The following is an 11,072-nucleotide window of genomic DNA, read 5'->3' on the forward strand; positions in this document are numbered from 1 at the left end:
AAGATGGCTTGAACTCATGAAGGATTATGACTGCGATATTCAGTATCATCCCGGCAAGGCTAATGTAGTGGCAGATGCATTAAGTCGGAAGACACAGACTGTGTCGCTCTCATACCTAGCAGTAAGCTCACCACTTGTGCAAGAGGCGATGCTAATGGATGAAACCCTCTTGTATGAAGGGGCAACCCTAGAGCTTGAACCTCAACCAGAAAACCTTAAATGGTTGACGGTATCCTTGTCGGCTCTACAGGTGCATCCGGCAATTAGGCAAGAGGTGATAATGAAGCAACCTTTGGATCCTGAATTACAGCGGGTCAGAGTTAAGGTTCAAGACCAAACAATGAACGACCCAGATTTTACTCTAGCCAGTGATGGGGCATTGATGTTTCGGGACATTTTGTGTGTACCCGATGATTTGGATATACAAGATAAGATAGTGAAAGAAGCACATAGCTCCGAGTTCTCACTTCACCCAGGAAGTACCAAAATGTATAAAGACCTCAAACAACATTATTGGTGGCCAAACATGAAAGTCACCATAGCTTTGTATGTGGCTACTTGTCTTACCTGCCAGAAAGTGAAGGCTGAGAGGCATCGACCTTATGGTACCCTTCAGCCACTCCCAGTACCAGAATGGAAGTGGGAAAGGATTACCATGGATTTCGTCACCGGACTGCCAAGTACACCTAAGGGAATGGATGCAATATGGGTGATTGTGGATTGGCTTACCAAGACTGCTCATTTCATTCCTATCAAGACCAAGTTCTCCATGACCAAACTAGCACAACTTTACATGGACAACATAGTGCGTTTACATGGAGTGCCAGTGAGCATTGTTTCAGATAGGGACCCAAGGTTCACTTCCAGATTTTGGAAAAGCTTACAGCGTGCCTTGGGATCACAGCTGAATTTGAGTACAACTTTTCACCCACAGACGGACGGTCAGTCGGAGCGAACCATACAGATATTAGAAGACATGCTCAGGGCATGTGCAATGGAGATGAGTGGCAGCTGGGAAGAATATATACCTCTTATGGAGTTTGCATATAATAATAGTTACCAAGCTACAATTGGGATGGCTCCATATGAGGCGTTATATGGCAGAAAGTGCAGAACTCCTTTGTATTGGGATGAGGTAGGTGAACGTCGAATGTTAGGGCCTGAAATGATACAAATGACTTGCGAAAAGTCGACGTTATTAGAGAACGGATTAAAGCAGCTCAGTCCCGTCAAAAGAGCTATGCGGACACCCGCAGGAAGGAGATTGAATTTCAGCCAGGAGAAAAGGTATTTCTCAAGATCTCTCCTACTAAAGGTTTGCAAAGGTTTCACAGAAAGGGGAAGTTGAGCCCAAGATACATGGGACCATTTGAGATCTTGTCCCGGGTTGGCTCAGTAGCCTACATGCTTGCCCTGCCACCTTCGCTTGGGAATGTTCACAATGTATTCCATGTATCCATGCTGAAGAAGTACGTGCATGATCCATCTCATGTACTACCCGTGGAACCAGAGTACCTAGAAGCTGATATGACCTACACAGAACAGCCAGCTGAAATTTTGGACCGGAAGGTGAAAACCCTTCGCAACCGCTCCATTTCCTATGTAAAGGTGCGATGGGCTGACCATTCACTTGAAGAAGCATCCTGGGAGGTAGAAGAAGAAATGCGAGCCAAGTACCCTCATCTTTTCGATCAACCAGGTACGTAATTTCGAGGACGAAATTTTTCAGAAGGGGGGGGTAATGTAATATCCCGCTTCTTAAACCCGATCTGATTTCGTGGTTGAACCGATTTAACTATGCAGGAACCAAGCCTGAGGATATTAGAGCGGGTTCCTTATGGGCTATGATGGCACGGGTGACCTTAAACACCGGCTGGCCCGACAAGTCCGAGCCAGTGCCAGAAGAGACGGGAGTGCCCAAACCGTGTACGTGCACCTACCATAAGGCTATGTACGGATAAAATAGGTATTATATCTGTATTTTATTATATATACGTATGCTACAATGTATGCCTGGGGTGGGGGTTTGAGCCGAGGTCTGAGCCCGGTCAAAATCCCAAGTTTTGACTCTCGGGTGGGTATGTCAGGTGGGTACACCCACCCACCTGAGTGACCCATCCATCACTATTCACTTAATTAGGAATAGTATATAAGGCTTTATGATTTCTTTTCTTTCCATTTATTGCCCTCATACGTTTGGTGAGAAAAGTAAAGAGGAGAGAGAAAAGAAAGGGAAGAAGGAAGGAAGAGGAAGAAAGGAAGGATTTCCGTGGCGCCGAAGCTAGATCTTGCCATTCCGGTGCCGGGAGAGTAATCTTCAACTCGAGATCTACAGTTGGAGGTAAGAAAAGTTGGGTTTTATGAACATTAACCATACCCACGCTTTAAACCCTTGATTCGAGTATGGTTTCTTAAGATCTTGTAAACACCCTTTGAAATGATGAATCTAAGGTTTAATAGATGATTTATGTGTTGATCTTGAAGGATTTGAAGAGATAGTGACAAGGTAGAAGGAGCATTGTGAGTTGGAAGTGATTTGGAGGGTTTGAAGTCATTCTTGAGCAAAGAAGGTTAGATGGTTCCCCTCACTCGAATCTAACTTAGATCTAAGCTAGAACCATCCTATAGGACTTTAAAGGTGTGAAGAATGGGTTGAGAAAAGCCCTATTTGGGTCCCCAAGGAATGGAGGAAGTTGAGAAGAAACTGGGGTTTTTCCGCCAAAACCGGTGGGTACAACCGGCGGGTCCCTACCCGCCTGAGAGCACCCACCTGAGAGGGCAGGGGGTCCCTGGCCAAACCGGCGGGTCCTACCGACGGGTCCATACCCGCCGGTCCAAACCGGCGGGTGGGACCGGTGGGTAGACAACCCACCTGTCCGACCCACCTGAGTGGCCAGAATGTGATTCTTAGGTCCGATCGAGCCCAAATCGGACGTGTGACCCTCTTTCGACGTTCTAAACACGATTTTGACATCGGATTTCATTAATTTTGATTCTAAAATGGTGAAGTACTAATCCCAGCTCAATTTTGTTAGGTTCACCAAAGCCTACCCGATTCGCTCCAGATCTCACCCGTACCGTGCGGGAATCCTTGTACGCTACAAGTAAGTGGGGAGAGGACGTTTGGCCTTGTTTCAAGGCATTTGTTTGGCATTCATATAACCATATCTAATCTAGTCATGTCATCATGAATATGCTATATAGAATAGTCATTTCACACATTGATGTGCATACGTGCTATGTTTACTTTCAAATGCAAATTGAATGAGATGTTATATGTTGAATGTGGACGTCATGTTGCATAATGCATTGATAGACTAGATGCCGTGGTCGGCTTGGAAACGAATGCATTGGTGGCCCGTGGTATGGGACACGGAGGCACTATGCAGTCGTACTACATATAGGAGCATGTGGTATTAGGATTTTCACCATCCCGTGCTACGACCCTTCCCAACAGGGGTTCAGGTGTTGGGTTGCCATTTGGGGGGAAGCAGGGGTCGCGGTTGTCGGACACTGTGGCGGTTAGGCATTACGCCCGGCGAGTCATGTAGGACAGCCAGCAACCCCGGTGGTATATTCAAGAGGGCCAATCGTACTGCTTTTAAATTGCTGGAGTCAGCACTGTCATTTAATTTATTTACATTTCTGTTGAGAGCCGGTGGACGGCGTTGTCTTTATTTTTCCGAGTACTCACGGTGGGCCTTCTCCAACAGCCCTATGGGCGTATCGCGGGAGGGAGTTCGCGGCTCGTACCCGGAGCATACGCGCACTGTGGTTGTAGTAGCACTAAAACCAAAGACTTAGTAATGCTGATTAGGTGTATGTGATTTAAAATGAATTGCATGACATGTAGTGCATATGATGTGTTGTGATGTGTGGACTGTTGTGTGTGGTCCACCTCTCTACTTACTGAGCTAGTGAGCTCATCCCACGTGTACACCCCCTTTTTAGATGTTTTTGCAGGTCATGCATCTGAGGAGCATGGGGTGGGTCCCACAGTCGAGTTCCCTGAAGAGGACTGGTGGACCCCTGAGGAGTTTGAGCACGGCGTAGACTGCGCATGTGAGAGCTGCGCTGCGGGACAGCAGTTCTGAGGCCGAGCTGAGCTCAACCTTGGAGGCCGTGCCGAGCTCCAGCCTTGATACCGAGCCGAGCTGTGTACTCTGATGATTTTGATGATTTCCTGTATATACTTGATATTTGAACTTTATTCTTTTTGTGTATATATCATGCCTTCGGGCCCAAATGTATATAATTATGGTATCACCATTTGGGTATCAAGTATATGGGAATTATTTACAGGTAAAACTTAGTCTTCCGCTGATCTGATGAGTTGATGTTAGTGTGTGTATGCTGTGGTGGAATACAGTATCTGATGATCCTGGCAGGTTTGGGTTAACCGGTGTTAACTCGGTCACCGCTCCGGTTCAGGGTGAACGGGGTGTGACAGTTTCACCTCGGAACATACCACTTGCAGACTCAAGGGATAAGGTCATCCTAAGGGTATGGAATGCAAAGAACCTCTAGAAATTCTTTCAGTAATTGATATCAGTCTTTAAAGACCCCCTTTAAATTGTCATGATTCTAAGTTGATGTTGGTTGTCAGTTTTTTTTAGTTGTTAGTTTAGTCGCCATATTTTTCAAGCCAAGTATTCAAAAGTTCAAGCTAGCTAATGAAGTTTCCATTAATTTTGAAATACTGGCTTGACATCTCAAGACCTTAGAATCTGAGGCACACAAGTACTAGCCTCGGCTCGGCACCTCAAGACCTTAGAGTCTAAGGCACACAAGTCTAAGCCTCGGATCGAAACCTCGGACCTTAGAGTCTAAGACACACAAGTCTGAGTCCTGACTCAACACCTCAAGACCTTAGAGTCTAAGGCATGCAAGTTTGAGCCCCAACTCAACATCTCAATACCTTAGAGACTAGTGCACACAAGATCGAGTCTCGACTCGGCACCTCAAGGCCTATAAGTCTAAGGTAAGCAAGACCAAGCCCGAGCTCCACACCTTAAGACCTTAGAGCCTAAGGCGCATAAATCTAAGCCATGGCTCAACGCTTCAAGGCCTAAGAATCTAAGGCACGCAAGTCCTACTCGACAAATATACCAAGGCATATGGTATGACGGACCAGATTGAAAAAAAGAAGACAAAAACAATCCGCATAAGGAGTCGAATACACAAGAGAAGTAGACAAAAGAGATTATTCCACTATTGTGGTACAACTTATAACAAAGAGAGAGAGAGAGAGAGAGAGAGAGAGAGAGAATCTCAAGGGGCCATGGTGGAGCCCTTATCCTTAGCAACAGAGTCCTCAGCAGGGGGTGCAGTCAACTTGGCTGGGTCCACTTCTTCTCCCAGCTTTTCAACTATTGTACTAGATGACCGAATCAACGATTGAGGAGGAGGGAGATAGTGCTTTTAGTCGCTCAGATCAAGGTTAGAATACTTCTTAAGGATGAACTTTTATGACGGTAACAAACCCTTCGTTAAAGTAAAAAGTGTTGACCGACTTGTCCCTAACCTCCTTCAGCTAGGTCTGGTGTTGTTCATTCAAAGCCTGGATGGTTGAGTTGTGACCGGTGACTCCCCTATACATCTCTTCCTGGGCCTTAGCAAGCTTCCTGCAGGCACTCCTTGTCCTTTTATAAGAACACTATGGGAAAGGATTTGCTTGCTTAGCTCGTCCTCTAGCTCGGATGCTCTCTTCTGGGTGGCGAGAGCCTTAGCTTCTTCTACTCGACACTACTTTCCAGACTTCTCCAACTAGCCCAAGGCTTGGCCTGACTGATCCTCGGACCTGCTTCAGATCTTACTCAACTATTTTCTTCATAAATTGCATCCTCTTTAACTTGCTAGCTGCCTCAATTGACCAGTTAAAACCATGCAAGAAGAGCAAACCTAAGTATGGTTAGAAAATGGAAGGATAAAATGGAAACCAAACCACGTCAACCTAGCAACTTACATCACAAATCCTCTAATACATGTTGTTTGCGAAGAAGAGGTCAGGGTTTCCTCTAACCCCTTCAGAGTCAAGACAAATTCAGCTCTGCCTACCTTATCCGCTATTGTCGCATCCTTGTCTAACAAATTCGAGGCAAGATGGACTACTTTCCTCCTTGAACCACGAGGTGGCTTGGGTGAGACAGTGACTATGGTGTCCCTACCCTTTGTATTGCCTGAAGTAGGTTCATCGTCCCTTCTCCTCTTGCACCCCTCTTTCACCTGCTTAGTAGGTTGATTGAGTTGTTGAGGACAAACCTTTTGAGAAACAAGACTCCTCTCCTTCACCCCTCGATTGGAGGGAGGTCCCATCAGGCCCTTTCCTTTATCCACACCGGCCCCGGGGGTCAACAAGTTCTTCTCTCTGAGCCGAGGTGAAGCCATACTCACTAGTTTTCCCTTCTCACCTGCCTGAGCTGAGGCACGAGTACTGGGCTGGCTTCCTTTCAGCCACTTTTTCTTCAGTCCTCTTAGCGGCCTACTCGACGATCGCATCCCTCTGACTTCTTTTTGTCCAGCTACACATTGATCACTGTAAAAGAAAAAAAAATAAAAAAAAATAAATAAATGTAACATCAGGTGCATTAAATATGATAATAAAGAATAAGAATGAAGACTTAATTTGCTGAGACGAGGACACTCACCCTCATTCGGGACCACCCTATGGTGCCATTCTCGAAGGAAGTACTCCTCTTAAAGCATTTGGAGGACTTGATTATGTGTCCTAGGCAATGTTAATGATGGTCTTAATCTTGATTTCTAGCAATGGCGAATGGGCTCAAGAAGAGGAAACGTTTACAAAACAATGCGTCCAATTTATTGACAAAAGGGAGGAGGCAAAAAAACCATCATGAGAGTGCTGCCAAGTAATAAGGGCATTGGACTCTCCAACTTTCTCAAGAATTGTTCCTCCTTATGCAGAGAAGTATATTAGTATGCAAAAGTTCATTAATACTACTTGATGCAAAAAAAATTGACCGGACGATCTTAACTGCAGTTCCTGGTGCTTTGGCCTACCTACATAGAAGAGATGACAGGGGAGAGCTGGTCTGACCCAACGGGGGACTCTCCGATGCCTAAGTCAGATCTTTCCACAACAGATGCTCAAGAGAGCTTTTCCAGTAAGAGAAGTGAGTAATCGATCCTCTCGGATGGAGGCTTACCTTGGTATTTATAGGCTGCTGATGGAGGGTAAGTGGGAGACGATTGTGAAGAGTCTTGTTTAGGCATGGAGTCCTCAAGGGGAGTGTCTCTATGATTCTGGGAATATTCCATATTTCCCTCTTAACTCGCAAAGGCTATCTGTGTGACGTCTATGATGACGTGTAGTGGATAGAGTCATGTCCTCCAGAGTAGGGATTATGTTCCTTGAATGTAGGGGTAGACGAAAACACATTTCTGGAAACCTTGTTGTTGATGTCAGGCCGAGGTGGTAGCACGGCACGATGGAGGCCGAGGTGATAGCACGGCCTGATGGAGGCCGAGGAGGTAGCACAGCCTGATGGAGGCCAAGGTGAAAGCATGGCTAGATGGACCTCGAGCTGATAGCATGTCCTGATGGAGGTCGAAGTGGAAGCAAGGCCTGATGGAGGCCAAGGTGAAGCACGACCTGATGGAGGCCAAGGAGATAGCACAACCTGATGGAGGCCGAGGTGGAAGCACGGCCTAATGGAGGTCGAGGTGGAAGCACTGCCTGATGGAGGCCGAGGTAACAGCACGACCTGATGGAGGCCAAGGTAGCAGCATGGCCTGATGGAGGCCGAGGTGGCAGCACGACCTGATGGAGGCCAAGGTGGAAGCATGGCCTGATGGAGGCCGAGGTGAAAGCACGAACTAATGGAGGCCGAGATGGTAGTACGGCCTGATGGAGGTCGAGGTTGCAGCACGGCCTGATGGAGGCCGAGTTGGCAGCACGGCCTGATGGAGGTCGAGGTGGCAGCACGACTGATGGAGGCCGAGGTTGCAGCACGACTTGATGGAGGCCAAGGTGGCAGCACGACCTGATGGAGGCCGAGGGGGTAGCACGGCCTGATGGAGGCCAAGGGGGCAGCACGGCTTGATGGAGGCTGAGGTGGTAGCTCGGCCTGATTCATGCTAAGGTGGTAGCTCGGTCTGATTCATGCCGAGGTGGTAGCTCGGCATGATGGAGGCCGAGGTGGTAGCACGGCATGATGGAGGCCGAGGAGATAGCACGGCCTGTTGGAGGCCGAGGTAGTAGATCAATCCTGTTCAAGTTTGTATACATGCTTTAGCCGTGCTGAGGAAGGGGACATATTTTGCCTCATCACCAGCCCCCCACTCTAGCAGTTTGAATCAACCTGCTAGAGCATTTAATTCGATGCGAAATGCGCTGCTTCACTTTCTTAGTCGAGGCTGCTCAACGGTTTGAGGACGTGGCTGTCACTTATTCGAAGGTAATGGAGGCAAAGTGCCTTCATGGGGAGCCGCTCAAGATCACAGGCCAACTAGAGGTTGAGAAGAAATGGCCTGCTGAGGAGGTCCTTGCCAATGATGTCGGGTTGATTAATAGAGAGTCAGAACAGGAGGCTACTAAGTAGCTCAATGCCAATGGCAACTTGAAGGAGAATGATGCTCTTTAGGAGGAGTTGTCCGAGACTTAGGGCACTCACAAGGAGGGGGAGCTCGCAACTAGGGTTAGTGAATTGAAAAGGGAACATTGGGCTGAGCTGGAGGGCAACCAGGTGGCTGAACCCTTAGGCCTATTAGAAGTGGTTGGATGACGTTAACATTGCTTCGTTTCAGGTCAGCTCGGACGATGCCATCTGGTTCTTCCTGAGTGAGATGCCAAGCTATAATCTAACAAACTATGAGTAGTGCGTTCCCATCCATGCTACTCTGGTGCAGCTCTATGGCTCGATCGATGTTGGTGAAGAGGTGATCCGACTCAAAGGATTTTCTTATGCTGAGCTAGGCTCGTGGATCAGCCCCCCTAGATTAGCCTTCTATATATATCTATATTTATATAGATGTCTCCTTCGGTAGTGATGTATTTTGAGGGCTTTTTCCCCATTTTTGGTGAATGAAAAATTTATTTTGATGCCTTCATCTCTCAGTATTCTTGTGCTTCTTTCTTTATTTTCTTGTGCTTCTTTCTTTATTTTCTTGTGCTTCAGGTGCGGATTGAAATGAGTAACTTTTTGGAAGAATAAGGACAAGTGCGGCTGTCTGAGTGTGGCCTTGAGGCGTTAAGCCTTGGACTAGCCATAGCTGTAATACCCTACTTCTTAAACTCGGTCTGATTACACGGTTGACCCGGTTTAACCATGTAGGACCCGAACCGGAGAGAATTAGAGCGGGTTCCTTATGGACTATGATGGCAAGGGTGACCTTAAACACCGGCTGGCCCGATAAGTCCGAGCCAGTGCCAGAAGAGACGGGAATACCCAAGCTGTGTACATGTACATATCATAAGGCCATATACGGATAAAGCAGGTATGTAGCCGTATATTAAGGTGCATACGTATATTACATCGTATGCTAAAAGTGAGGTTCACGCCGGGGCCCAAACTCTGTCAAAATCCTAAGTTTTGGCCCTCAGGTGGGCGGACAGGTGGGCGCATCCACCCACCTGAGTGACCCACCCATGTGAATTACTTAGTATTTTAAAGAAGTATATATAACATTTATACTTTTCTTTTCTTTTCTCATTTATGACACTCGTATGTTGGTGAGAAGAGTAAAGAGGAGAGAGAAAAGAAAGGAAAGAAGAAGAGAAGAGAAGGAAGAGGAAGAAGGGATGGATTTCAGCGGCGCCGAGGCTTAATCTCCCCATTCCAGCGCCGGAAGAGTGATCTTCAACACTAGATCTACATTTGGAGGTAAGCAAAGTTTGGATTCCATAAACCTCCACCATACCCAAGTGAAACCCTTGGTTTGGGTAGGGTTTCTTGAGATCTTGTAAATCCCCCTTGAAATGATGAATCTAAGGTTTAATAGATGATTTATGTGTTGATCTTGAAGGATTTGAAGAAGTATTTACAAGGTTGGAGAAGTATTGTGGATTTGAAGTGATTTTTGGGGTTTGAAGGTGTTATTGAGCAAAGAAGGTAAGATGGCTTCCCATTCCTTAAATCTAACCTAGATCTAGGTTAGAACCATCCTATAAGACCTTGAAGGTGTGAAGAATGGGTTTGGAAAAGCCCCATTTGAATCCCCAAATATTGGGAGAAGTTGGGAAGAAACAGCAGGTTTCCCGTCAAGACCGGTGGGCCAGACTGGTGGGCCATCTGGCCCGCCTGTGGGCACCCGCCTGAGAGGGCAGGGCCCTCGGGCACAATCGGCGGGCCAACCGATGGGCCACCCTGCCCGCCAGTCTTAGCAGACCCTCTGGCCCAACCGACGGGCCAGACAGGTGGGCCAACCGGTGGGCTGACCTACCCGTCGATCCAGACCGGTGGGTCAGACAGGTGGGCTGTCTGACCCACCCGAGAGGCTCCGAATGTGATTTTTGCATCCGATTGGACCCGAATCGGACGTGTGACATTCTTTTAGGATTCTAAACATGATCTTGTCATTGGATCATGTAAATATTAATTCTGAAATGGTGAAATACTAACCCCGCTTACTCATGTTAGGTTCACCAAATCCTACGCTTCCCGCACCGGATCTCACCCGCACCGAGCGAGAATCCTGGTACACTACAGGTAAGTGGGGAGAGGATGTTTGGCCTTGTTTCAAGGTATTGTTTGGCATTCATTTAATCATATCTAGTCATGTCATGTCATCATGAAAATGCTATGTAGATTAGTCATCCTCACATTGTTATGCATGAGTGTTGTGTTTATTTTCTAATTGCCAAGTGATAATATGCCTCTGTGATGAATGTTGACATCATTGTGCATGATGCATTAATAGACTAGATGCCATAGTCAGCTTGGAAACGAGTGCATTGGTGGCCCGTGGTATGGGACGCAGTGGCACTATACAATCGTACTATTGTTATATAGGAACATGCGGTTTAGGATTTTCACATTCCCGTGCTACGACCCTTCCCAACAGGGGTTAAGGTGTTAGGTTACCATTTGGGGGGAAGCAGTGGTCGCGGTTGT

This window comes from Macadamia integrifolia, chromosome 14 (assembly GCF_013358625.1).
Source record: "Macadamia integrifolia cultivar HAES 741 chromosome 14, SCU_Mint_v3, whole genome shotgun sequence".
Classification (NCBI taxonomy): domain Eukaryota; kingdom Viridiplantae; phylum Streptophyta; class Magnoliopsida; order Proteales; family Proteaceae; genus Macadamia; species Macadamia integrifolia.